Source organism: Carassius carassius, chromosome 8 (assembly GCF_963082965.1).
Source record: "Carassius carassius chromosome 8, fCarCar2.1, whole genome shotgun sequence".
Classification (NCBI taxonomy): domain Eukaryota; kingdom Metazoa; phylum Chordata; class Actinopteri; order Cypriniformes; family Cyprinidae; genus Carassius; species Carassius carassius.
The window spans coordinates 33,160,692-33,187,418 of record NC_081762.1 but is presented as its reverse complement, the minus strand read 5'-3'; the positions used below and the strand labels follow the sequence as shown (position 1 = coordinate 33,187,418).

Here is a 26,727-nt window from a genome sequence, read left to right as displayed (position 1 = left end):
GCCAGGCCGGTTAGCTCAGCTGGTTAGAGCGTGGTGCTAATAACGCCAAGGTCGTGGGTTCGATCCCCGTACTGGCCAGCTGTTTTTATTGTCTGGGGGCTCATCTCTGCTCTGCTCTTCAGCTCCGACAAAGAGTAGGGTGATCTCACTGAAATCACTGCTTGCTAAGCAGAGGTTTGTTGTAGCCAAAATAGCTCAGTTGGGAGAGCGTTAGACTGAAGATCTAAAGGTCCCTGGTTCGATCCCGGGTTTCGGCAACATCTCCCGCACTTTTCCCTTTTTTGAGGCGGGCCATTGACCAAAAATCACTGGGTTCCAACCTCTCTGTATAACTGTTCCCCACAACCAGAGAGCTATCTGTTTCCAAGTTGCCCTCCAACCAAGCAGTTTCAGTTCCATGGTGTAATGGTCAGCACTCTGGGCTTTGAATCCAGCGATCTGAGTTCGAATCTCAGTGGAGCCTGTGTGCTTTCTTGCCACAGGAAAAGATAAAACAGCACTAGTTTGGCGATGGTGCCAGTGTTTGTGGCCATGTGAGTAACAGCTGCACCAGATAAGGTTCCATGGTGTAATGGTTAGCACTCTGGACTCTGAATCCAGTGATCCGAGTTCAAATCTCGGTGGGACCTATTTTGCCACCAGTTTGCGCAGGACAATGTCTGAAATACTTTTCGGCACCTTTTAGTCCAAAAAAATTAACTAACGTAGAGAGTGTGGCCGCATTGCATCGATGCTCAGTCTGTCTCTTTAGGGCAGTGGTTCTCAAACCTGTCCTGGAGGCACCCCTGCCAGGCACATTTTTATTGTCTCCCTTATTAGACACACCCAAATAAGGTCTCGCGGTCTCTACTAATGAGCTGATGATTTGAAACAGGTGTGTTAGATGAGGGAAACATTCAAAATTTGGAGGGCAGGGGTGCCTCCAGGACAGGTTTGAAAACCACTGCTTTAGGGAACTGTGCGTAAAATGGCACTGTTTTGCAACCAATTTGCACAGGACCATGTCTGAAATACTTTTTGGCAGCTGTGAGCCCAAAAAAAGCTAACGTGGGAGTGTGGCAGCATTGCGTCAACGCTCAGTCGGTCTCTTTAGGGCAATGGTTTTCAAACCTTTCCTGGAGGCACCCCTGCCCTGAACATTTTGTATGTCTCCCTTATTAGACACACCCAAATCAGGTCTTGCAGTCTCTACTAATGAGCTGATGATTTGAAACAGGTTTGTTAGATGAGGGGAAATGCGAAATGTGCAGGGCAGGGATGCCTCCAGGACAGGATTGAAAACCACTCCTCTAGGGATGTGTGAGTAAAAGGGCAGGAGCCAACTTGGAGAATGCGGGCATCGATCCCGCTACCTCTCGCATGCTAAGCGAGCGCTCTACCATTTGAGTTAATTCCCCTGGCCTTTCAAGAATGACGAGCATAGCTGGGAATGACGGGTTTGATGCAAAGAGGCTGTCCCTCCTCTGGGCTTGCTCCTTTGCACTGGCCAAGATTATGTTGTCGAATTAACAAAGAGATTAAGCTTTTGTGTTTAAGGACCTTCTCGGTCTTGTTACGCCAGTATGAATGTGTATGGATTCTTGTATTATGTAGGCTACCTTGGAACACTCGGGTCATGCAGACAACTTTTCACCTCTTTTGCTCACACTGACTTAAAGTTTAAGGAAGCGGTTCTCAATTCTAGTCCTCGCTCCCCCCAGGTCTGCATGTTTTGCATGTCTCTCTTTGTTAGCACACCTGATTCAGATAATCAGCTCATTAGAATTGAGCTCCTAGCGATTGACATGGTCCCTACACAGTGTTCATTGCTCCCCACTCCCTGAGCAGGGGAAATCCGTCAAAGTATACTTCACTTTGGAACATTGGTTCACGGATTTGTGCTGCACAACTTCTTTACACATGGTGTGTAAAGAAGTGTGACATCATTTACCTCTGTATACCTCAATACACCACTGTATTACTCACTATGAATTGAAAGTATACATACGCTTTGAACTTGAATCACGGAGGGATGTCATGTGATGTCCAGTTCTCAGGGCACTTACGTTCGAATGGAACAAATGTCTGAAGCTATACGAGAAACTTACAAAATGTGAAGAGCAGGGGGCGCGAGGACTGGAATTGAGACCCGCTGGTCTAAGTGACATCTGACCGTTTCAGCTGTCCTCCCTATCATCCCTCTACATATTAGATACAGCCCCATTTTTAGGTCAATTAAGAGGCCAACTTGCATTCGTTAGCCTTTCACACTGTCTCGAGGACTTTGATAGCTTCCACATTAGTTCATGTTCCTTCTTTTGTTGATGCTGAAATAGCTCTTTTTTCTTGGCTTTGGGCAAGAAGGCTCGTTGGTCTAGGGGTATGATTCTCGCTTTGGGTGCGAGAGGTCCCGGGTTCAAATCCCGGATGAGCCCTTGTTCAGGTTAAAACGTGAAGCTTTATTGTCTCATTGCATTCACAAACATTATGGCAGGTTTTTTTCAATCAGGCAGACACTGATGGCTAAGTTAGCTCGGTCGCGGGTTCGATCCCCGTACTGGCCAGCTGTTTTTATTGTCTGGGGGCTCATCTCTGCTCTGCTCTTCAGCTCCGACAATGAGTAGGGTGATCTCACTGAAATCCCTTGCTAAGCAGAGATCTGTTGTAGCCGAAATATCTCAGTTGGGAGACCGTTAGACTGAAGATCTAAAGGTCCCTGGTTCGGTCCCGGGTTTCAGCAACATCTCCCACTCTTTTCCCTTTTTTGAGGCGGGCCATTGACCAAAAATCACTGGGTTCCAACCTCTCTGTATAACTGCTTCCCCACAGCCAGAGAGCTATCTGTTTCCAAGTTGGCCTCCAACCAAGCAGTTTCGGTTCCATGGTGTAATTGTCAGCACTCTGGGCTTTGAATCCAGTGATCTGAGTTCGAATCTTGGTGGAGCCTGTGTGCTTTCTTGCAGCAGGAAAAGATAAAACAGCACTGGTTTGGCGATGGTGCCAGTGTTTGTGGCCCTGTGAGCAACAGCTGCTCTAGTTAAGGTTCCATGGTGTAATGGTTAGCACTCTGAGCTCTGAATCCAGTGATCTGAGTTCAAATCTCGGTGGGACCTAGTTTGCGCAGGACAATGTCTGAAATACTTTTCGGCACCTTTTAGTCCAAAAAAAATAACTAACGTAGAGAGTGTGGCCGCATTGCATCGATGCTCAGTCTGTTTCTTTAGGGCAGTGGTTCTCAAACCTGTCCTGGAGGCACCCCTGCCCTGCACATTTTTATTGTCTCCCTTATTAGACACACCCAAATAAGGTCTCGCGGTCTCTACTAATGAGCTGATGATTTGAAACAGGTGTGTTAGATGAGGGGAAATGCGAAATGTGCAGGGCAGGGATGCCTCCAGGACAGGATTGAAAACCACTGATCTAGGGATGTGTGAGTAAAAGGGCAGGAGCCAACTTGGAGAATGCGGGCATCGATCCCACTACCTCTCGCTTGCGCCTACTGCTTCCCACCGACTGAGCCAAAGTAAGCACAAAGTAATTCCACATGAGCCAATCGCGTTTCGCCTGTGGCTTACTTTTGACCAATCGCGTTTCGCCTGTGGCTTACTTTTGACCAATCGCGTTTCACCTGTGGCTTACTTTTGACCAATCGCGTTTCGCCTGTGGCTTACTTTTGAACAATCGCGTTTCTCTTCCGTGGCTTACTTTTGATCAATCGCGTTTCTCTCCTGTGGCCTCCTTTTGACCAATCGCCGTTGTTGTCATCTTTGTTAAAGGTAAGGCTATTACTTTATTCATTGAAAACTGGTCATTATTTGTTCATATACAGTGTGTATTTTTGGAAAATGAATCGTGTCAGTATAGCTAGCTAGCATGTACAGTTCATGCTTTCTTCAGTACCTGTGAACCTGTAACTTTTCACATGATAAATGATCAGATAAGTTAAATTTATCGACCGTCAGCTAATTAAGCTATGCTACTGTCAACAATGATGTGTTTATTGCCTAAGAAATCATGGTTTCTGGGCCCTATGAATGAAAATAATGATTAAACTATTTACATTTATATTTGGTATTAACACATAATAACACACACACATTTTAATTGTAAAAATCGTTACCAAATTGTTGTGGAGATATGGAAAACTGCATTTACCAAGAAATAATTGATATTTTCTAAAATAATGTAATAATAATGACTTTTTTTATAAAAAAACATTGAGAGTCTTAACTAAAAACAAACAAAAAAAGGCCAAATGTATCCATATGGGCCAAAGTATGTGGGAATAGTGCTCATTTTAATTTAGGTAGACCAGAAAGTTAAAAACACAGAAAAATGGCTGAGATTTTAAGAGGTAAAAGCACCTGGTGTAACCCTGGGGTAAGATGACAACATTTGAAGTATGATATATTTAATGTAATATTTTGTAGCCTGGTGTGTGTGTAATCATGGTTTAAGATGACAGCATTGAAAATAAAAGGAAATTTCAGACTTCATATTGACGTTACATATTTTATATGTCAGGGATTCCTGTCCTTTGTAGAAAACTCATCTTCAGGACAGTTTATGTCATGGCCATGTTTATTACCACAGTAATGTAGTTTATGCGTAGCTTGTTAAATTATTGTTACACACTTAACATACAGGTGTCTTTTAGATTGCAAAAGGTAGTAGTCTTTTTCTGATTTTCATTTCAGAAAATGTATGCATATCCCTCTTTTCAACGGCAATCGGCAACATCAAGCCGACTCCTCATGGCACCTTCGGCGGAGGCGAGGCGCCTTGAAAATGTGGAGTCTGGAAGGGCCAAACCTAAGGAGGAGGTGCTGTCAGAGACCAGTACTTTTGTCAGCACAAACGGTGGAGACCCCAGTGACCAGTTTTTAGTACTGGCTCACTGCAAACTTCAGTTTGGGAAGTACCAGGGCCAGAGATTTAGATGGCTCCTGGAAAACTCTCTGGGGTATGCCGTGTATTTGGTGCTCAGCATTTCCAATGAGACGGCGCAGACAACACCCCTGTCAGAAAATAAACAACTGTTCCTACAGTACTCTTCTCAAATTAGAGAGATGGCTGAAGAAGTGGAGAATTATCAGAGGAAGCAGGAAATGCAGGCAGAAGCCCGGGCAACTGGAGACCAGGGCTGCTTGATGGTGGAGTTTGGTGACTTCCAGGGCCGGTCCATGAAAGATGTTTATGAGGACCAGAGCAAGGAGGCTCAAGCCCTCATCAGGTACCTCGTTAAGGCAGATGCCAGGCCCAAAACCAACATGGCCATTTTCAAGACATATGTCCTGAAAAGACGGGCTTCTGCTGTGGGCACCAGCGTACGTCAGCCTGCACCTCACGCTGCAACCTCCAGTGCTTCTGCAACCACTGCACCTCCACCTGCAGCTATCCAAACTGGTGTACAGAAGACCGCAACTGTGAAAGCGCTGTTGGCACGTGGCAAAAATTTGTCGCCTTCACAGCTGGCGAAAAAACTCACGTCACCAGTTAAACCCTTTGAGTAGGAGTGAGAATATAGAATTTTACCTACAGCATTTCTACATATATTAATTTATCATTATGGCAAACTTGTCAACTTGCCGTTTCCAGATCCATTATTGCAGTCCACTTTACCTCCTCCAGCAGCTGAACCCCCAGCCAAACATTTGCCCCCCATGCAGCTTTTCGCTACTGGTAAGTAAGCACCATCTTACATATGTTTGTCTCTGTGTATTGTTCACAATGATAGTTTTAACATTTGTGCTCCAGGCAAGTCCGTTCCCACTGCTGAAGATGACGATGAGGAGCTGGTATTTGCTGCATCACAATGTGAAGCACAGCTAAATACAGGTGTGGCATATGACACAAATGCACATATTACAAGAATGTTTTGTGAAAACACACTGAGAAGCGTTATTTCTTGGGGGAAAATAATCAACATTTTAAAATATGTTTTGTTTACAATACAGAATTATATCATATCATGCCTCAAGCGGGATGCTTTCTTTGAGTGCACTTCTTCAAAACCGTAAGGATGTTCCAAGGTGTCAGTGTATTTATTTGCGTTTCCGAACTTACCCGTTGTTAGATAATCACCAGATAACTTTTTCACACCGCTTGCTCTTCTCACACACTCTTCAGCTCTCCCTGAGCAGACAGGATGGTGGAGATTCATTGTTCTAATGATTAGAGGAACAGTTTTTCCTTACTCTATCTGTGTGTATGCTTCATGTCCGTGGTCTTCGTTGCTTTACACTTAATTCATCACACCACATTTTCCTTCCTCCATTCCATTCCATCTGATCCTCATTCTCCTTAAATTAATATAGTGTATGCTGTGTTCTTTGCTTCCTTAACACTAGTACCACTTTCTTCACTCTCGTTCCTAAATATAACATAATAATTACGAATACTTGTCCAAAAATTGTGCTTTGCAGGCTGTTTGTGCGCTGCATTTATGGCATATTACTATCAAATGCAACAGTCATCCTTATTGATTTTTTTTTACTATTCACTCAGAGGACTGTGCTGGTCCATCTCCATCAGTGGAAACTGCCAAGTCACCAGCTCCTTCACATCACCAGCCACCAGCTGAGCTTCCAAGTCACTGGAAAGATCAACTTCCACCTTTCCAGCATGAGTGGATCCGGAACACACTATTTAAGGCCAACCCACGAACCGGCAAGTCAGAACTAGTGTCCCAGCTGAAACTTTGGTGGTATCCTCCTCAGCCCCCTTTAATAAACACTCAGCCCCCTGCCTCACCTGACCTCTTCTTCTGTCGGCCCCTTTTCTTATGGATGCCGCTGAAGATGTGGTTATTTCCTCTTGTCTGTGTTCGCCCAGACTGTGGTAAGCACAGACTAACAGCGGCAGGAATTTACCGTACCGTGCGTAAGGTCTTGGACATCGACGGGTGGTATGACCTTGCCACTGAGTATCTGGAGTGCAAACGCTGCAAAAAGAAATATCCTGCCTGGTCTGAGGACATCCTAGGACAGCTGGATATGGGCCACCGCAGTCAGTTTCCAGCTTTGCTGACATACAGGTAATTCATAATGACAATCATTCATTATTAGGTGCTTTTATATGGGTTATTTTTTACCAACTAAAGCATTTGCATGATTATACTGTTGTTTCCTTAGATACTCATGTGACAACCGGGTGCTGAGGATGATGAGGGAGAGGACACTGGGCAACAGTGTGACTCAGCTTTACAGGAAGCTGATGGAACAGCACAGTGAGGCATGGACACAGCGTGTCTTGCAGTACCTGACTGCCTGCGAACAATTCACAAGGTCCTCCCTTGTGCAGCCTCCTGTGTTTGCTGATCCTCCACTTTTACCTGCACTTTTACCTAAGTGGCTGTTAGCCGTGTATGCCAGGGATGTTCTGGGGCGACTGCACGAGGTCAAGGCCAAATTAACATCTGTCTTTGGCTGTGTTCTCAAGATGGATTCGACAAAAAAGGTATCAAAGCCCTGTTTATATCCAGAAATTTGCCTGATATGGATATGTGTGTGATGTGCGTACATAAAGAGCACATCTTTTATTTTTCCCAATAGGTTACAAAGAAACTTGCCGGTGCTGCTTCAGGAACAGCTGCCTGGTGCACAAATGTCGGAAATGAACACGGCCAGGTCCTTGTCTCTGTGCTGACAGCTGCCGAGGGACATGGACTGGACTCCATGGCAGCTGGTCTGATGAAACGCTACCGAGAGGCAGGAGAGGCAGCCCCAAAAGTGATGTACGTGGACAGGGACTGCTGCAGTCAGTATGGCCAATCGCGGGTGAAGATCATGTTTTCGGAGTGGGATGAGCTTGTAGTGCGCCTCGACATCTGACACTTCATGCGGCGATTTGCTGCAGGTGTCACGACAGAGGCTCTTCCACTCTACGGGATCTTCATGGCACGTCTGTCCACGTGCATCTTTCAGTGGGATCCAGAGGATGTGGCTGCTCTTCGCTCTGCAAAAGAGAGTGACCTGGCGGCAAAGAAGACTGGCCACATCTCAGAAAAGGCGGTCAGTGCTCGCATTACCCGGAGGGAGTTGGCACTGCACTGCCGGAGGAGGACCAGGGCGGTGGAGGAGACCGCCAGATTGATTGGGTCACTGATTGATCAGTTTGACAGTGCGGATGGGAAGGACACCCTGGGAGTTCCTCTGCTGGACCACGAACGGATCCAGCAGATATGGAAGGAACAGCGCAAGCACGTCCAGTGTATACAAGACCCAGAGGACTTTCCGCTGTACATGAAGACAGGGACATTGAAGAAAGGCAGCGTGGAGCTGTGCTGCTACAGGTGTGCTCGTGGCTCTACCTCCTTGGAGTCGTTCCACCTCCACCTGAACCGTTATATTCCAGGTATTACATGCATATGGATTATTATTTTTCTGTAGAAAATATAAGCACTGTAACTGCTTCCATCACTTTAAAGTAATGCCACATTAATAAATGTCACACTCTACATTACAATTACTTTTTAATGTCATTAGCATTGACAAAGCTGTCTTGACTAACAAGTCACTAGTAATACAGGAATAAGTGACAATCATTTTTTATTTAGTTACACAACTCTATTAAATGTAGTATACAAGTTACTTCAGAGCACCTTATGTGTAGTACATATATTGTACATATGTGACATATAAAACCCTTTTTTATATATTTTTTAATATTATTTATCTTTTAGGAAAGAGTTTTGGTTCCTTGCCTCTGTCGCCTCTGGCAGGCATAGCTGGGGACACTTCATGTACAGCGATATCGTTGACTTGATTGCAAATTATTGCACAGATACTATTTAAACTGAACTTAGCTGAATGATGACATCATCGATTTCAATGACGAAATGCCTTTAACTGTCATTTTGCTTTATTGACGCACTGTGTTCCTAATTAATGTTGTTCAGTTGCATTGACACAATCCTTTTTGTTTAAAGCGCAATTTAAAAAAAAAAAAAGTCCAAACAATGACCCCTGCAACGGGTAGTGTTCCAAATGTAATGCCACTTTAGCTAATGATGGGTCCATCCGGAATTTGACGGTGCTAGGGCTGTGTCAGCGTCAGAAAAAGCCATGCATTGTTCAGTTATGTCGGTGCAGTAGCGTCGGTTGGGGGAGAAACAGCAACATGCGCAGCTCCTCGTTAGTATAGTGGACAGTATCTCCGCCTGTCACGCGGAAGACCGGGGTTCGATTCCCCGACGGGGAGAGCTAGCTCTTTTCGGCTTCTGAATGATCCATCCAAAAGTTTTGGGAGGAGCCACAGGTCACAGAAGGAGTTCTGCTTCGACATCAGCCCGAGCCAAAAGACATGCATTGGCCGGGAATCGAACCCAGGTCAACTGCTTGGAAGGCAGCTATGCTCACCACTATACCACCAACGCAGTCAGCAGTCAGCCACTTGCTCCGTCGTTAAGAAGGCTCGAAGTGCACGAGTCGCCGATAGGGCTAGAGGAGCTGATGAGATCTTTGTTTGGACCCGTCACTAAAGAGAGCCTTCCAGAGTTTGCATCCCGTCACGTACAAGAAAGTGCTGCCTTCCCATGCCAGCTAAATAAACACTAAGTGCTGACAGCGCAAACGCAGAGAGTGCAAATAAAGACGATGACCAGTGGCATGCCCTCCTGCAGCGTGTTGGCGGACGGCCAAATTGATTCTGCTATTGCATTTTAATGTAGCTCTGTCCTCGGTCCACCAATAACCACAAGCCCAATCAAGGCAATCTCTTTCTCATGCCTCCATCTGAAAAGTTGGAGAAAATCTTATATGAATAAAAGAGTCTTTTAAAGAAATCCCTTATTCCGAGGTCACCGTAGCCACCAGATCCATTCTGTATCCAGATCAGTGGGCCGCTTCAGTCACCCGGATCCAGTCAGTATCCAGACAAGATGGTGGATCAACACCTAGAAAGGACCTCTATGGCCCTGAAACACAGCGGAGACCGGGACAACTAGATGAGCCCCAGATACAGATCCCCTGTAAAGACCTTGTCTTAGACGACCACCAGGACAAGACCACAGGAAACAGATGATTCTTCTGCACAGTCTGACTTTTCTGCAGCCTGGAGCTGATTTGCTGGTTTCTTCTGACCAGAGGAGAACTGTCTCCCCGACTGAGCCTGGTTTCTCACCGGGTTTTTTCTCCATTTTTTCACCGATCGAGTTTTGGTTCCTTGCCTCTGTCGCCTCTGGCAGGCATAGCTGGGGACACTTCATGTACAGCGATATCGTTGACTTGATTGCAAATTATTGCACAGATACTATTTAAACTGAACTTAGCTGAATGATGACATCATCGATTTCAATGACGAAATGCCTTTAACTGTCATTTTGCTTTATTGACGCACTGTGTTCCTAATTAATGTTGTTCAGTTGCATTGACACAATCCTTTTGTTTAAAGCGCAATTTAAAAAAAAAAAAAAAAGAGCCCAAACAATGACCCCTGCAACGGGTAGTGTTCCAAATGTTATGCGACTTTAGCTAATTATGGGTCAATCCAGAATTTGACGGTGCTAGGGCTGTGTCAGCGTCAGAAAAAGCCATGCATTGTTCAGTTATGTCGGTGTAGTAGCGTCTGTTGGGGGAGAAACAGCAACATTCACAGCTCCTCGTTAGTATAGTGGACAGTATCTCTGCCTGTCACGCGGAAGACCGGGGTTCGATTCCCTGATGGGGAGAGCTAGTTCTTTTCGGCTTCCGAACGATCCATCCAAAAGTTTTGGGAGGAGCCACAGGTCACAGAAGGAGTTCTGCTTCGACATCAGCCCGAGCCAAAGGACATGTGTTGGCCGGGAATCGAAACCGGGTCAACTGCTTGGAAGGCAGCTATGCTCACCACTATACCACCAACGCAGTCAGCAGTCAGCAGTCAGCCACTTGTGCCGTCGTTAAGAAGGCTCGAAGTGCACGAGTCGCCGATAGGGCTAGAGGAGCTGATGAGATCTTTGTTTGGACCCGTCACTAAAGAGAGCCTTCCAGAGTTTGCATCCCGTCACGTACAAGAAAGTGCTGCCTTCCCATGCCAGCTAAATAAACACTAAGTGCAGAGAGTGCAAATACAGACGATGACCAGTGGCACGCCCTCCTGCAGCGTGTTGGCGGACGGCCAAATTGATTCTGCTATTGCATTTTGATGTAGCTCTGTCCTCGGTCCACCAATAACCACAGGCCCAATCAAGGCAATCTCTTTCTCATGCCTCCATCTGAAAAGTTGGAGAAAATCTTATATAAATAAAAGAGTCTTTTAAAGAAATCCCTTATTCCGAGGTCACCGTAGCCACCAGATCCATTCTGTATCCAGATCAGTGGGCCGCTTCAGTCACCCGGATCCAGTCAGTATCCAGACAAGATGGTGGACCAACACCTAGAAAGGACCTCTATGGCCCTGAAACACAGTGGAGACCGGGACAACTAGATGAGCCCCAGATACAGATCCCCTGTAAAGACCTTGTCTTAGACGACCACCAGGACAAGACCACAGGAAACAGATGATTCTTCTGCACAGTCTGACTTTTCTGCAGCCTGGAGCTGATTTGCTGGTTTCTTCTGACCAGAGGAGAACTGTCTCCCCGACTGAGCCTGGTTTCTCACCGGGTTTTTTCTCCATTTTTTCACCGATCGAGTTTTGGTTCCTTGCCTCTGTCGCCTCTGGCAGGCATAGCTGGGGACACTTCATGCACAGCGATATCGTTGACTTGATTGCAAATTATTGCACAGATACTATTTAAACAGAACTTAGCTGAATGATGACATCATCGATTTCAATGACGAAATGCCTTTAACTGTAATTTTGCTTTATTGACGCACTGTGTTCCTAATTAATGTTGTTCAGTTGCATTGACACAATCCTTTTGTTTAAAGCGCAATTTAAAAAAAAAAAAAAGAGTCCAAACAATGACCCCTGCAACGGGTAGTGTTCCAAATGTTATGCGACTTTAGCTAATTATGGGTCAATCCAGAATTTGACGGTGCTAGGGCTGTGTCAGCGTCAGAAAAAGCCATGCATTGTTCAGTTATGTCGGTGCAGTAGCTTCTGTTGGGGGAGAAACAGCAACATGCACAGCTCCTCGTTAGTATAGTGGACAGTATCTCTGCCTGTCACGCGGAAGACCGGGGTTCGATTCCCCGATGGGGAGAGCTAGTTCTTTTCGGCTTCCGAACGATCCATCCAAAAGTTTTGGGAGGAGCCACAGGTCACAGAAGGAGTTCTGCTTCGACATCAGCCCGAGCCAAAGGACATGCGTTGGCCGGGAATCAAAACCGGGTCAACTGCTTGGAAGGCAGCTATGCTCACCACTATACCACAAACGCAGTCAGCAGTCAGCAGTCAGCCACTTGTGCCGTCGTTAAGAAGGCTCGAAGTGCACGAGTCGCCGATAGGGCTAGAGGAGCTGATGAGATCTTTGTTTGGACCCGTCACTAAAGAGAGCCTTCCAGAGTTTGCATCCCGTCACGTACAAGAAAGTGCTGCCTTCCCATGCCAGCTAAATAAACACTAAGTGCTGACAGCGCAAACGCAGAGAGTGCAAATACAGAGGATGACCAGTGGCACGCCCTCCTGCAGCGTGTTGGCGGACGGCCAAATTGATTCTGCTATTGCATTTTGATGTAGCTCTGTCCTCGGTCCACCGATAACCACAAGCCCAATCAAGGCAATCTCTTTCTAATGCCTCCATCTGAAAAGTTGGAGAAAATCTTATATGAATAAAAGAGTCTTTTAAAGAAATCCCTTATTCCGAGGTCACCATAGCCACCAGATCCATTCTGTATCCAGATCAGTGGGCCGCTTCAGTCACCCGGATCCAGTCAGTATCCAGACAAGATGGTGGATCAACACCTAGAAAGGACCTCTATGGCCCTGAAACACAGCGGAGACGGGGACAACTAGATGAGCCCCAGATACAGATCCCCTGTAAAGACCTTGTCTCAGACGACCACCAGGACAAGACCACAGGAAACAGATGATTCTTCTGCACAGTCTGACTTTTCTGCTGCCTGGAGCTGATTTGCTGGTTTCTTCTGACCAGAGGAGAACTGTCTCCCTGACTGAGCCTGGTTTCTCAGCGGGTTTTTTCTCCATTTTTTCACTGATCGAGTTTTGGTTCCTTGCCTCTGTCGCCTCTGGCAGGCATAGCTGGGGACACTTCATGTACAGCGATATCGTTGACTTGATTGCAAATTATTGCACAGATACTATTTAAACTGAACTTAGCTGAATGATGACATCATCGATTTCAATGACGAAATGCCTTTAACTGTCATTTTGCTTTATTGACGCACTGTGTTCCTAATTAATGTTGTTCAGTTGCATTGACATAATCCTTTTTGTTTAAAGCGCAATTAAAAAAAAAAAAAAAAAAAGAGTCCAAACAATGACCCCTGCAATGGGTAGTGTTCCAAATGTTATGCGACTTTAGCTAATGATGGGTCCATCCGGAATTTGACGGTGCTAGGGCTGTGTCAGCGTCAGAAAAAGCCATGCATTGTTCAGTTATGTCGGTGCAGTAGCGTCGGTTGGGGGAGAAACAGCAGCATGCGCATCTCCTCGTTAGTATAGTGGACAGTATCTCCGCCTGTCACGCGGAAGACCGGGGTTCGATTCCCCGACGGGGAGAGCTAGCTCTTTTCAGCTTCCGAACGATCCATCCAAAAGTTTTGGGAGGAGCCAAAGGTCACAGAAGGAGTTCTGCTTCGACAACAGCCCGAGCCAAAGGACATGCGTTGGCCGGAAATCGAACCCGGGTCAACTGCTTGAAAGGCAGCTATGCTCACCACTATACCACCAACGCAGTCAGCAGTCAGCCACTTGCGCCGTCACTAAGAAGGCTCGAAGTGCACGAGTCGCCGATAGGGCTAGAGGAGCTGATGAGATCTTTGTTTGGACCCGTTACTAAAGAGAGCCTTCCAGAGTTTGCATCCTGTCACGTACAAGAAAGTGCTGCCTTCCCATGCCAGCTAAATAAACACTAAGTGCTGACAGCGCAAACGCAGAGAGTGCAAATACAGACGATGACCAGTGGCACGCCCTCCTGCAGCGTGTTGGCGGACGGCCAAATTGATTCTGCTATTGCATTTTGATGTAGCTCTGTCCTCGGTCCACCAATAACCACAAGCCCAATCAAGGCAATCTCTTTCTCATGCCTCCATCTGAAAAGTTGGAGAAAATCTTATATGAATAAAAGAGTCTTTTAAAGAAATCCCTTATTCCGAGGTCACCGTAGCCACCAGATCCAGTCTGTATCCAGAACAGTGGGCCGCTTCAGTCACCCGGATCCAGTCAGTATCCAGACAAGATGGTGGATCAACACCTAGAAAGGACCTCTATGGCCCTGAAACACAGCGGAGACGGGGACAACTAGATGAGCCCCAGATACAGATCCCCTGTAAAGACCTTGTCTCAGACAACCACCAGGACAAGACCACAGGAAACAGATGATTCTTCTGCACAGTCTGACTTTTCTGCTGCCTGGAGCTGATTTGCTGGTTTCTTCTGACCAGAGGAGAACTGTCTCCCCGACTGAGCCTGGTTTCTCACCGGGTTTTTTTTTCCATTTTTTCACCGATCGAGTTTTGGTTCCTTGCCTCTGTCGCCTCTGGCAGGCATAGCTGGGGACACTTCATGTACAGCGATATCGTTGACTTGATTGCAAATTATTGCACAGATACTATTTAAACTGAACTTAGCTGAATGATGACATCATCGATTTCAATGACGAAATGCCTTTAACTGTCATTTTGCTTTATTGACGCATTGTGTTCCTAATTAATGTTGTTCAGTTGCAATGACACAAATCCTTTTTGTTTAAAGCGCCATTTAAAAAAAAAAAAAAAAAAAAAAAAAAAAAAAAAAAGAGTCCAAACAATGACCCCTGCAACGGGTAGTGTTCCAAATGTTTTGCGACTTTAGCTAATGATGGGTCCATCCGAAATTTGACGGTGCTAGGGCTGTGTCAGCGTCAGAAAAAGCCATGCATTGTTCAGTTATGTCGGTGCAGTAGCGTCGGTTGGGGGAGAAACAGCAGCATGCGCAGCTCCTCGTTAGTATAGTGGACAGTTTCTCCGCCTGTCACGCGGAAGACCGGGGTTCGATTCCCTGATGGGGAGAGCTAGTTCTTTTCGGCTTCCGAACGATCCATCCAAAAGTTTTGGTAGGAGCCACAGGTCACAGAAGGAGTTCTGCTTCGACATCAGCCCGAGCCAAAGGACATGTGTTGGCCGGGAATCGAAACCGGGTCAACTGCTTGGAAGGCAGCTATGCTCACCACTATATCACCAACGCAGTCAGCAGTCAGCAGTCAGCAGTCAGCCACTTGTGCCGTCGTTAAGAAGGCTCGAAGTGCACGAGTCGCCGATAGGGCTAGAGGAGCTGATGAGATCTTTGTTTGGACCCGTCACTAAAGAGAGCCTTCCAGAGTTTGCATCCCGTCACGTACAAGAAAGTGCTGCCTTCCCATGCCAGCTAAATAAACACTAAGTGCTGACAGCGCAAACGCAGAGAGTGCAAATAAAGACGATGACCAGTGGCATGCCCTCCTGCAGCGTGTTGGCGGACGGCCAAATTGATTCTGCTATTGCATTTTAATGTAGCTCTGTCCTCGGTCCACCAATAACCACAAGCCCAATCAAGGCAATCTCTTTCTCATGCCTCCATCTGAAAAGTTGGAGAAAATCTTATATAAATAAAAGAGTCTTTTAAAGAAATCCCTTATTCCGAGGTCACCGTAGCCACCAGATCCATTCTGTATCCAGATCAGTGGGCCGCTTCAGTCACCCGGATCCAGTCAGTATCCAGACAAGATGGTGGACCAACACCTAGAAAGGACCTCTATGGCCCTGAAACACAGTGGAGACCGGGACAACTAGATGAGCCCCAGATACAGATCCCCTGTAAAGACCTTGTCTTAGACGACCACCAGGACAAGACCACAGGAAACAGATGATTCTTCTGCACAGTCTGACTTTTCTGCAGCCTGGAGCTGATTTGCTGGTTTCTTCTGACCAGAGGAGAACTGTCTCCCCGACTGAGCCTGGTTTCTCACCGGGTTTTTTCTCCATTTTTTCACCGATCGAGTTTTGGTTCCTTGTCTCTGTCGCCTCTGGCAGGCATAGCTGGGGACACTTCATGTACAGCGATATCGTTGACTTGATTGCAAATTATTGCACAGATACTATTTAAACTGAACTTAGCTGAATGATGACATCATCGATTTCAATGACGAAATGCCTTTAACTGTCATTTTGCTTTATTGACGCACTGTGTTCCTAATTAATGTTGTTCAGTTGCATTGACACAATCCTTTTGTTTAAAGCGCAATTTAAAAAAAAAAAAAAAGAGTCCAAACAATGACCCCTGCAACGGGTAGTGTTCCAAATGTTATGCGACTTTAGCTAATTATGGGTCAATCCAGAATTTGACGGTGCTAGGGCTGTGTCAGCGTCAGAAAAAGCCATGCATTGTTCAGTTATGTCGGTGCAGTAGCTTCTGTTGGGGGAGAAACAGCAACATGCACAGCTCCTCGTTAGTATAGTGGACAGTATCTCTGCCTGTCACGCGGAGGCCAGTCGCGGATAGGTGTAGAGCGCTAACTAGCCAATAGCAACGAAGGAAATTCCAGGGAGGCGGGACGAAAAAAATACACAGAATTAGAGGTTCGAATCCCGTCTCGGCCACAAATACCATAAAATGAGTTTGTATTCGTTTTTTCATCTAGATACACTTTAAGTACGATTAACATATAATAGATGAACTTTGTGAACAAAGATAAAAATAAATCTTGTAATAATTGTTCTTTTGTATGGTGTACAAAATGTGCAAAGATCTTAAGAAACATATACATTATAATAGGGAATAGTTATTTTTAATATAGAAAAATGTGAATAATTAAAAAGAACACTTTGATAATGTTTCAGGCCTTTATTTATAAAGATACGTCTATTTATATGTGTATAACTGTACAGAAAACCCATATATATGAAATATAACTAAAACTCACAAAAAAGTAAGTTTTTCATTTTATTTATAGTAAAGTAATATACTTATAAAAATTAAAAGAAAAAATAACAAAAATATATAATAATTAAATAAATATACATAAAATAATCATAGGTTATTAAACAACAGCAACAGATATAATAAAAATAAAGATGTGGAGAACAGAAAAAACAATACAAATATGTTTTATATTAAATAATTATGTATGTTTAATGGTAACAGTTATTAACATTCAGTGTTTACATATCTGAGCAAGTAAATAAAATGTAATATCAATTTAAAAGAAAATCAACAAAATGTATACATTTTTTAATCAATAAAACTTAACACACAGTTCAATACAGTTCAAACAAGGCCACATACTTATAGTATTTTAATTAACAAATTGAAATACATGAAAATATTTAAATGTATAGATTCAACAACAACAACAATAATAAAATCTAAAGTTGTGGAGAACACAGAAAAAAAATATATTACACTACCACTTAAATGTTTTTGAACAGTAAGATTTTTAATTCTCACCAAGCCTGCCTTTATTTGGTCCAAAATACAGTAAAAGCAATAATATTGTTGAAATATTTTTACTAGTTAAAATAACTGCTTTCTATTTGAACATATAGTAAAATGTATTTTATTTCTGTGATGCTCCGCTGTATTTTCAGCATCATTTCTCCAGTCTTCAGTGTCACATGATCTTCAGAAATCAGAATAATGATTTACTGATCAAGAAAAAATATTATTATTATTATTATTATCAATATTTTAAACCCCCCAGGGATTCTTTAAATAGAAAGATCCAAAGATCTGCATTTATTTGAAATAAAAAGCTTTCTTAACAATATAGATTGTACCATTCTTTTGGGGGGAAAGAAATGACAGAAATTAATGCCTTTTTTTTTAGCAAGGATGATTTAAATTGATTAAAAGTGATGATAAAGATGAAAAATGTTGATGATGAAAATGTAAAAAAAAAAAAAAAAAAAAATATATATATATATATATATATATATATATCAGATAAATGCTGTTCTTCTGAACTTTCTATTCATGTAAGAAACTGAAAAGATTGTACTCGGCTGTTTTCAACATAACATAACAACAACAGTAATAATAATAATAATAATTTTTTCTTGAGCAGTAAATCATCATATTATTCTGATTTCTGAAGATCGTGTGACACTGAAGACTGGATGAATGATGCTGAAAATACAGCTGTGCATCACAGAAATAAATTACAGTATATATTCAAATATATAGCCTTCCTGATAATGTTCGGGGTTCAGACACACTCTCTGTTTAAATCTAGATTAAAAACACATCTCTTTCGCCAAGCATTCGAATAATGTATCTCTTAAATTGTGAGTGTAGTTGTATCTGATCAAATGTGCATTCTTATTCTTTAGCTTGGGTTAAACTAATTAATTTTACTCTGTTGGAACAGCAGCTATGCTAATGATGTCTCTATATGTGTCTCTGTTTCTGCTGGGATCTTCATCCCGTGGTAACTAGGATTTACACAAGCTCCAGTCTGGATCCAGAACACCTGAGAAGAGATGATGCTGAACCTCAGAGGACCTCAGATGATGCTGACCCTGAATCAACAACAGAACTAACAAATATTGCTACATGTGTGACTGCATCATATAATAATTATTAATTATTAATAAAATTAATAATGTTCATCGTCTGGCTGACTACGTCTTGTATGAATTTTTCTACAAATCCTGTCATACGTGCACAAACTGACAGTCACCACTTATAAGCTACTACTAAATATTGTAGAAACATAATTTTCTGTAAAGTTGCTTTGTAACAATTTGTATTGTAAAAAGCGCTATACAAATAAACTTGAATTGAATTGAATTGAAATAGAAAGCAGCTGATTTAAAATAGTAAGAATATTTAAAATGCTACAGTTTTTGCTGTACTTTGGATAAAATAAAGGCAGGCTTGGTGAGCAGAAGAAATTCTCAAAAAACATTAAAAATCTTACTGCTGAAAAACATTTGACTGGTAAGAGTATTTTAAATAAAATATTTATTTACGGAGTTTAATAATAGCCGTTACTAACATTTAGTGTTTACAAAACTGAGCAAGATAAAATAAAGCAAGTCAATACAATTAATTAACACACTAAAGTACAGTGTAAACAAGGCCAATACTTCTGATGTTTTATTTAACAAATGGAAATCAATTAAATAATTTAAAATTGTAGACTAAACAACAACAGCTACAATAATATTAATAATAATACAATTTGTGGAAGACACAGAAAATAAAACAAGCCTTCGACCTGTTTAAGAAGATCCTTGCTCCTATGTTGCGTTGCCAAGAGATGTTCAAGAGAGGCAGTTCTCAACAGATCTGTCCATCTATGGTCCAACACGAAGACCAGCCGTTCTGAGGGGTCCAGTGTGAGCTGAACGAGGGACGCAGTTATGGCAGATGGTGTGGTGTTCTACAGAAGATTAACAGCATTACTTTATTAAAATATTTGTCTTGGTGTGGTGTGCACATATGAGACAGACAGTTTACACACATAAGTGCCTGTATGAATTATTTATTTACCTGCATCCGGAAGAAACCCTTCCCTTCAGTGTCTGGTGTGATGTTATGGTGGAGTGAGACGGGTGGATGGGTCTTGACACAGCATGCATCATCTTAACATTCCTGAAATATAGATTCAAATTAAATATATCAAATTTATTTTATAATTCATTATATATATATATATATATATATATATATATATATGTATGTATGTGTGTGTGTGTGTATGTATGTATGTGTGTGTGTGTGTGTGTGTGTCTTTATTTTTACAATTTTGTTTTTTATTTTTTTATATTTGAATATATTTTCTAATCATTGTAATTTATTCCTGTTATGAAAAGCTGAATTTTCTGAATTATTACTCCAGTCTTCAGCATCACGTCAACCTTCCGAAAATAATGTGCTTTCATCATTGTAGTGACAATGATAATATCAACATTGATTACAATAAGAAATGTTTTGTGAGCAAATAATCATATAAATAATGATTTCTGGATCATATGACACACTGAAGAGTATAAATGATGCTGAAGAATTCAGCTTTGCATCACAGGAATAAAGTTAATTTAACATAGGAAATAGTTATTTTAAGTTGTACCACACAGTAAATGTTGACAATTTATATATATATATATATATATATATATATATATATATATAGGAAATAGTTATTTTGAAATTGTACCACACAGTACATGTTGACAATTATATATATATATATATATATTTGCACTAAAGTCTTGAAAATCACATAACATTCAAAACAGTTGCTATAATTAATCACATAAGTATGATTATATGATAATATAATAAGTAATTAATTGTAAGTTTTTTTTTTGGTTTAGTTTTTTTAAAAGAAACACATAATTCACTTTACCTGCTTGTTGGGAGTTTGGCAGCGTATGTTGTTCAAACAAAACAATTTCGTGAAGAAATCTCCGATCGTAAAACGCATCTCCTCTCCTTCAGAGCGAATGATTGACAGATGAGTATCTGCTGTTTGAATTCCCCGCCACGGAAGAAGCGAAACAGCGCCAGGAAATCTACGTGTGGCCACAAATATATTGCATCCGTAGTGTTAAGCACTACCATAGAGAATGAATGGGAAAAGTTAAGAGAAGTTAAGCTTAACTATTTTCGGCTCCCGTCAGAAAGACCGGGGTTCGATTCCCCGATGGGGAGAGCTAGTTCTTTTCGGCTTCCGAACGATCCATCCAAAAGTTTTGGGAGGAGCCACAGGTCACAGAAGGAGTTCTGCTTCGACATCAGCCCGAGCCAAAGGACATGCGTTGGCCGGGAATCAAAACCGGGTCAACTGCTTGGAAGGCAGCTATGCTCACCACTATACCACCAACGCAGTCAGCAGTCAGCAGTCAGCAGTCAGCCACTTGTACCGTCGTTAAGAAGGCTCGAAGTGCACGAGTCGCCGATAGGGCTAGAGGAGCTGATGAGATCTTTGTTTGGACCCGTCACTAAAGAGAGCCTTCCAGAGTTTGCATCCCGTCACGTACAAGAAAGTGCTGCCTTCCCATTGCCAGCTAAATAAACACTAAGTGCTGACAGCGCAAACGCAGAGAGTGCAAATACAGAGGATGACCAGTGGCACGCCCTCCTGCAGCGTGTTGGCGGACGGCCAAATTGATTCTGCTATTGCATTTTGATGTAGCTCTGTCCTCGGTCCACCGATAACCACAAGCCCAATCAAGGCAATCTCTTTCTAATGCCTCCATCTGAAAAGTTGGAGAAAATCTTATATGAATAAAAGAGTCTTTTAAAGAAATCCCTTATTCCGAGGTCACCATAGCCACCAGATCCATTCTGTATCCAGATCAGTGGGCCGCTTCAGTCACCCGGATCCAGTCAGTATCCAGACAAGATGGTGGATCAACACCTAGAAAGGACCTCTATGGCCCTGAAACACAGCGGAGACGGGGACAACTAGATGAGCCCCAGATACAGATCCCCTGTAAAGACCTTGTCTTAGACGACCACCAGGACAAGACCACAGGAAACAGATGATTCTTCTGCACAGTCTGACTTTTCTGCAGCCTGGAGCTGATTTGCTGGTTTCTTCTGACCAGAGGAGAACTGTCTCCCCGACTGAGCCTGGTTTCTCACCGGGTTTTTTCTCCATTTTTTCACCGATTGAGTTTTGGTTCCTTGCCTCTGTCGCCTCTGGCAGGCATAGCTGGGGACACTTCATGTACAGCGATATCGTTGACTTGATTGCAAATTATTGCACAGATACTATTTAAACTGAACTTAGCTGAATGATGACATCATCGATTTCAATGACGAAATGCCTTTAACTGTCATTTTGCTTTATTGACGCACTGTGTTCCTAATTAATGTTGTTCAGTTGCATTGACATAATCCTTTTTGTTTAAAGCGCAATTAAAAAAAAAAAAAAAAAAAAGAGTCCAAACAATGACCCCTGCAATGGGTAGTGTTCCAAATGTTATGCGACTTTAGCTAATGATGGGTCCATCCGGAATTTGACGGTGCTAGGGCTGTGTCAGCGTCAGAAAAAGCCATGCATTGTTCAGTTATGTCGGTGCAGTAGCGTCGGTTGGGGGAGAAACAGCAGCATGCGGATCTCCTCGTTAGTATAGTGGACAGTGTCTCCGCCTGTCACGCGGAAGACCGGGGTTCGATTCCCCGACGGGGAGAGCTAGCTCTTTTCAGCTTCCAAACGATCCATCCAAAAGTTTTGGGAGGAGCCAAAGGTCACAGAAGGAGTTCTGCTTCGACAACAGCCCGAGCCAAAGGACATGCGTTGGCCGGAAATCGAACCCGGGTCAACTGCTTGAAAGGCAGCTATGCTCACCACTATACCACCAACGCAGTCAGCCACTTGCGCCGTCACTAAGAAGGCTCGAAGTGCACGAGTCGCCGATAGGGCTAGAGGAGCTGATGAGATCTTTGTTTGGACCCGTTACTAAAGAGAGCCTTCCAGAGTTTGCATCCCGTCACGTACAAGAAAGTGCTGCCTTCCCATGCCAGCTAAATAAACACTAAGTGCTGACAGCGCAAACGCAGAGAGTGCAAATACAGACGATGACCAGTGGCACGCCCTCCTGCAGCGTTTTGGCGGACGGCCAAATTGATTCTGCTATTGCATTTTGATGTAGCTCTGTCCTCGGTCCACCAATAACCACAAGCCCAATCAAGGCAATCTCTTTCTCATGCCTCCATCTGAAAAGTTGGAGAAAATCTTATATGAATAAAAGAGTCTTTTAAAGAAATCCATTATTCCGAGGTCACCGTAGCCACCAGATCCAGTCTGTATCCAGATCAGTGGGCCGCTTCAGTCACCCGGATCCAGTCAGTATCCAGACAAGATGGTGGATCAACACCTAGAAAGGACCTCTATGGCCCTGAAACACAGCGGAGACGGGGACAACTAGATGAGCCCCAGATACAGATCCCCTGTAAAGACCTTGTCTCAGACGACCACCAGGACAAGACCACAGGAAACAGATGATTCTTCTGCACAGTCTGACTTTTCTGCTGCCTGGAGCTGATTTGCTGGTTTCTTCTGACCAGAGGAGAACTGTCTCCCTGACTGAGCCTGGTTTCTCACCGGGTTTTTTCTCCATTTTTTCACTGATCGAGTTTTGGTTCCTTGCCTCTGTCGCCTCTGGTAGGCATAGCTGGGGACACTTCATGTACAGCGATATCGTTGACTTGATTGCAAATTATTGCACGGATACTATTTAAACTGAACTTAGCTGAATGATGACATCATCGATTTCAATGACGAAATGCCTTTAACTGTCATTTTGCTTTATTGACGCACTGTGTTCCTAATTAATGTTGTTCAGTTGCATTGACATAATCCTTTTTGTTTAAAGCGCAATTAAAAAAAAAAAAAAAAAAAAAAAAAAAAAGAGTCCAAACAATGACCCCTGCAATGGGTAGTGTTCCAAATGTTATGCGACTTTAGCTAATGATGGGTCCATCCGGAATTTGACGGTGCTAGGGCTGTGTCAGCGTCAGAAAAAGCCATGCATTGTTCAGTTATGTCGGTGCAGTAGCGTCGGTTGGGGGAGAAACAGCAGCATGCGCATCTCCTCGTTAGTATAGTGGACAGTATCTCCGCCTGTCACGCGGAAGACCGGGGTTCGATTCCCCGACGGGGAGAGCTAGCTCTTTTCAGCTTCCGAACGATCCATCCAAAAGTTTTGGGAGGAGCCAAAGGTCACAGAAGGAGTTCTGCTTCGACAACAGCCCGAGCCAAAGGACATGCGTTGGCCGGAAATCGAACCCGGGTCAACTGCTTGAAAGGCAGCTATGCTCATTACTATACCACCAACGCAGTCAGCAGTCAGCCACTTGCGCCGTCACTAAGAAGGCTCGAAGTGCACGAGTCGCCGATAGGGCTAGAGGAGCTGATGAGATCTTTGTTTGGACCCGTTACTAAAGAGAGCCTTCCAGAGTTTGCATCCCGTCACGTACAAGAAAGTGCTGCCTTCCCATGCCAGCTAAATAAACACTAAGTGCTGACAGCGCAAACGCAGAGAGTGCAAATACAGACGATGACCAGTGGCACGCCCTCCTGCAGCGTTTTGGCGGACGGCCAAATTGATTCTGCTATTGCATTTTGATGTAGCTCTGTCCTCGGTCCACCAATAACCACAAGCCCAATCAAGGCAATCTCTTTCTCATGCCTCCATCTGAAAAGTTGGAGAAAATCTTATATGAATAAAAGAGTCTTTTAAAGAAATCCATTATTCCGAGGTCACCGTAGCCACCAGATCCAGTCTGTATTGATCAGTGGGCCGCTTCAGTCACCTGGATCCAGTCAGTATCCAGACAAGATGGTGGATCAACACCTAGAAAGGACCTCTATGGCCCTGAAACACAGCGGAGACGGGGACAACTAGATGAGCCCCAGATACAGATCCCCTGTAAAGACCTTGTCTCAGACGACCACCAGGACAAGACCACAGGAAACAGATGATTCTTCTGCACAGTCTGACTTTTCTGCTGCCTGGAGCTGATTTGCTGGTTTCTTCTGACCAGAGGAGAACTGTCTCCCCGACTGAGCCTGGTTTCTCACCGGGTTTTTTCTCCATTTTTTCACCGATTGAGTTTTGGTTCCTTGCCTCCTTCGCCTCTGGCAGGCATAGCTGGGGACACTTCATGTACAGCGATATAGTTGACTTGATTGCAAATTATTGCACAGATACTATTTAAACTGAACTTAGCTGAATGATGACATCATCGATTTCAATGACGAAATGCCTTTAACTGTCATTTTGCTTTATTGACGCACTGTGTTCCTAATTAATGTTGTTCAGTTGCATTGACATAATCCTTTTTGTTTAAAGCGCAATTAAAAAAAAAAAAAAAAAAAGAGTCCAAACAATGACCCCTGCAATGGGTAGTGTTCCAAATGTTATGTGACTTTAGCTAATGATGGGTCCATCCGGAATTTGACGGTGCTAGGGCTGTGTCAGCGTCAGAAAAAGCCATGCATTGTTCAGTTATGTCGGTGCAGTAGCGTCGGTTGGGGGAGAAACAGCAGCATGCGCATCTCCTCGTTAGTATAGTGGACAGTATCTCCGCCTGTCACGCGGAAGACCGGGGTTCGATTCCCCGAAGGGGAGAGCTAGCTCTTTTCAGCTTCCGAACGATCCATTCAAAAGTTTTGGGAGGAGCCAAAGGTCACAGAAGGAGTTCTGCTTCGACAACAGCCCGAGCCAAAGGACATGCGTTGGCCGGAAATCGAACCCGGGTCAACTGCTTGAAAGGCAGCTATGCTCACCACTATACCACCAACGCAGTCAGCAGTCAGCCACTTGCGCCGTCACTAAGAAGGCTCGAAGTGCACGAGTCGCCGATAGGGCTAGAGGAGCTGATGAGATCTTTGTTTGGACCCGTTACTAAAGAGAGCCTTCCAGAGTTTGCATCCTGTCACGTACAAGAAAGTGCTGCCTTCCCATGCCAGCTAAATAAACACTAAGTGCTGACAGCGCAAACGCAGAGAGTGCAAATACAGACGATGACCAGTGGCACGCCCTCCTGCAGCGTTTTTGCGGACGGCCAAATTGATTCTGCTATTGCATTTTGATGTAGCTCTGTCCTCGGTCCACCAATAACCACAAGCCCAATCAAGGCAATCTCTTTCTCATGCCTCCATCTGAAAAGTTGGAGAAAATCTTATATGAATAAAAGAGTCTTTTAAAGAAATCCATTATTCCGAGGTCACCGTAGCCACCAGATCCAGTCTGTATTGATCAGTGGGCCGCTTCAGTCACCCGGATCCAGTCAGTATCCAGACAAGATGGTGGATCAACACCTAGAAAGGACCTCTATGGCCCTGAAACACAGCGGAGACGGGGACAACTAGATGAGCCCCAGATACAGATCCCCTGTAAAGACCTTGTCTCAGACGACCACCAGGACAAGACCACAGGAAACAGATGATTCTTCTGCACAGTCTGACTTTTCTGCTGCCTGGAGCTGATTTGCTGGTTTCTTCTGACCAGAGGAGAACTGTCTCCCTGACTGAGCCTGGTTTCTCACCGGGTTTTTTCTCCATTTTTTCACTGATCGAGTTTTGGTTCCTTGCCTCTGTCGCCTCTGGTAGGCATAGCTGGGGACACTTCATGTACAGCGATATCGTTGACTTGATTGCAAATTATTGCACAGATACTATTTAAACTGAACTTAGCTGAATGATGACATCATCGATTTCAATGACGAAATGCCTTTAACTGTCATTTTACTTTATTGACGCATTGTGTTCCTAATTAATGTTGTTCAGTTGCAATGACACAATCCTTTTTGTTTAAAGCGCAATTAAAAAAAAAAAAAGAGTCCAAACAATGACCCCTGCAACGGGTAGTGTTCCAAATGTTATGCGACTTTAGCTAATGATGGGTCCATCCGGAATTTGACGGTGCTAGGGCTGTGTCAGCGTCAGAAAAAGCCATGCATTGTTCAGTTATGTCGGTGCAGTAGCGTCGGTTGGGGGAGAAACAGCAGCATGCGCAGCTCCTTGTTAGTATAGTGGACAGTTTCTCCGTCCTGTCACGGGGAAGACCGGTGTTCGATTCCCCGACGGGGAGAGCTGGCTCTTTTCGGCTTCCGAACGATCCATCCAAAAGTTTTGGGAGGAGCCACAGGTCACAGAAGGAGTTCTGCTTCGACAACAGCCCGAGCCAAAGGACATGCATTGGCCGGGAATCGAACCCAGGTCAACTA

General features: G+C 43.9%; 12 non-coding genes across 12 annotated transcripts; 9 read left to right on the top strand and 3 right to left on the bottom strand.

Moving 5' to 3' along the window:
- The first annotated feature begins 4 nt into the window (after positions 1 to 4).
- trnai-aau (transfer RNA isoleucine (anticodon AAU)) lies at positions 5 to 78 on the top strand. Its single transcript has one exon. It is a non-coding gene; the product is annotated as a tRNA-Ile (tRNA).
- A 106-nt stretch (positions 79 to 184) lies between these two features.
- On the top strand, positions 185 to 257 carry trnaf-gaa (transfer RNA phenylalanine (anticodon GAA)). Its single transcript has one exon. It is a non-coding gene; the product is annotated as a tRNA-Phe (tRNA).
- Positions 258 to 391: 134 nt separating this feature from the next.
- Positions 392 to 463, top strand: trnaq-uug (transfer RNA glutamine (anticodon UUG)). Its single transcript has one exon. It is a non-coding gene; the product is annotated as a tRNA-Gln (tRNA).
- A 94-nt stretch (positions 464 to 557) lies between these two features.
- On the top strand, positions 558 to 629 carry trnaq-cug (transfer RNA glutamine (anticodon CUG)). Its single transcript has one exon. It is a non-coding gene; the product is annotated as a tRNA-Gln (tRNA).
- Positions 630 to 2,342: 1,713 nt separating this feature from the next.
- Positions 2,343 to 2,414, top strand: trnap-ugg (transfer RNA proline (anticodon UGG)). Its single transcript has one exon. It is a non-coding gene; the product is annotated as a tRNA-Pro (tRNA).
- A 6,694-nt stretch (positions 2,415 to 9,108) lies between these two features.
- On the top strand, positions 9,109 to 9,180 carry trnad-guc (transfer RNA aspartic acid (anticodon GUC)). Its single transcript has one exon. It is a non-coding gene; the product is annotated as a tRNA-Asp (tRNA).
- Positions 9,181 to 13,512: 4,332 nt separating this feature from the next.
- On the top strand, positions 13,513 to 13,584 carry trnad-guc (transfer RNA aspartic acid (anticodon GUC)). Its single transcript has one exon. It is a non-coding gene; the product is annotated as a tRNA-Asp (tRNA).
- A 103-nt stretch (positions 13,585 to 13,687) lies between these two features.
- trnae-uuc (transfer RNA glutamic acid (anticodon UUC)) lies at positions 13,688 to 13,759 on the bottom strand. The gene has a single exon. It is a non-coding gene; the product is annotated as a tRNA-Glu (tRNA).
- Positions 13,760 to 22,112: 8,353 nt separating this feature from the next.
- Positions 22,113 to 22,184, top strand: trnad-guc (transfer RNA aspartic acid (anticodon GUC)). Its single transcript has one exon. It is a non-coding gene; the product is annotated as a tRNA-Asp (tRNA).
- A 103-nt stretch (positions 22,185 to 22,287) lies between these two features.
- On the bottom strand, positions 22,288 to 22,359 carry trnae-uuc (transfer RNA glutamic acid (anticodon UUC)). The gene has a single exon. It is a non-coding gene; the product is annotated as a tRNA-Glu (tRNA).
- A 1,227-nt stretch (positions 22,360 to 23,586) lies between these two features.
- On the top strand, positions 23,587 to 23,658 carry trnad-guc (transfer RNA aspartic acid (anticodon GUC)). Its single transcript has one exon. It is a non-coding gene; the product is annotated as a tRNA-Asp (tRNA).
- Positions 23,659 to 25,230: 1,572 nt separating this feature from the next.
- On the bottom strand, positions 25,231 to 25,302 carry trnae-uuc (transfer RNA glutamic acid (anticodon UUC)). Its single transcript has one exon. It is a non-coding gene; the product is annotated as a tRNA-Glu (tRNA).
- Positions 25,303 to 26,727: the final 1,425 nt, after the last annotated feature.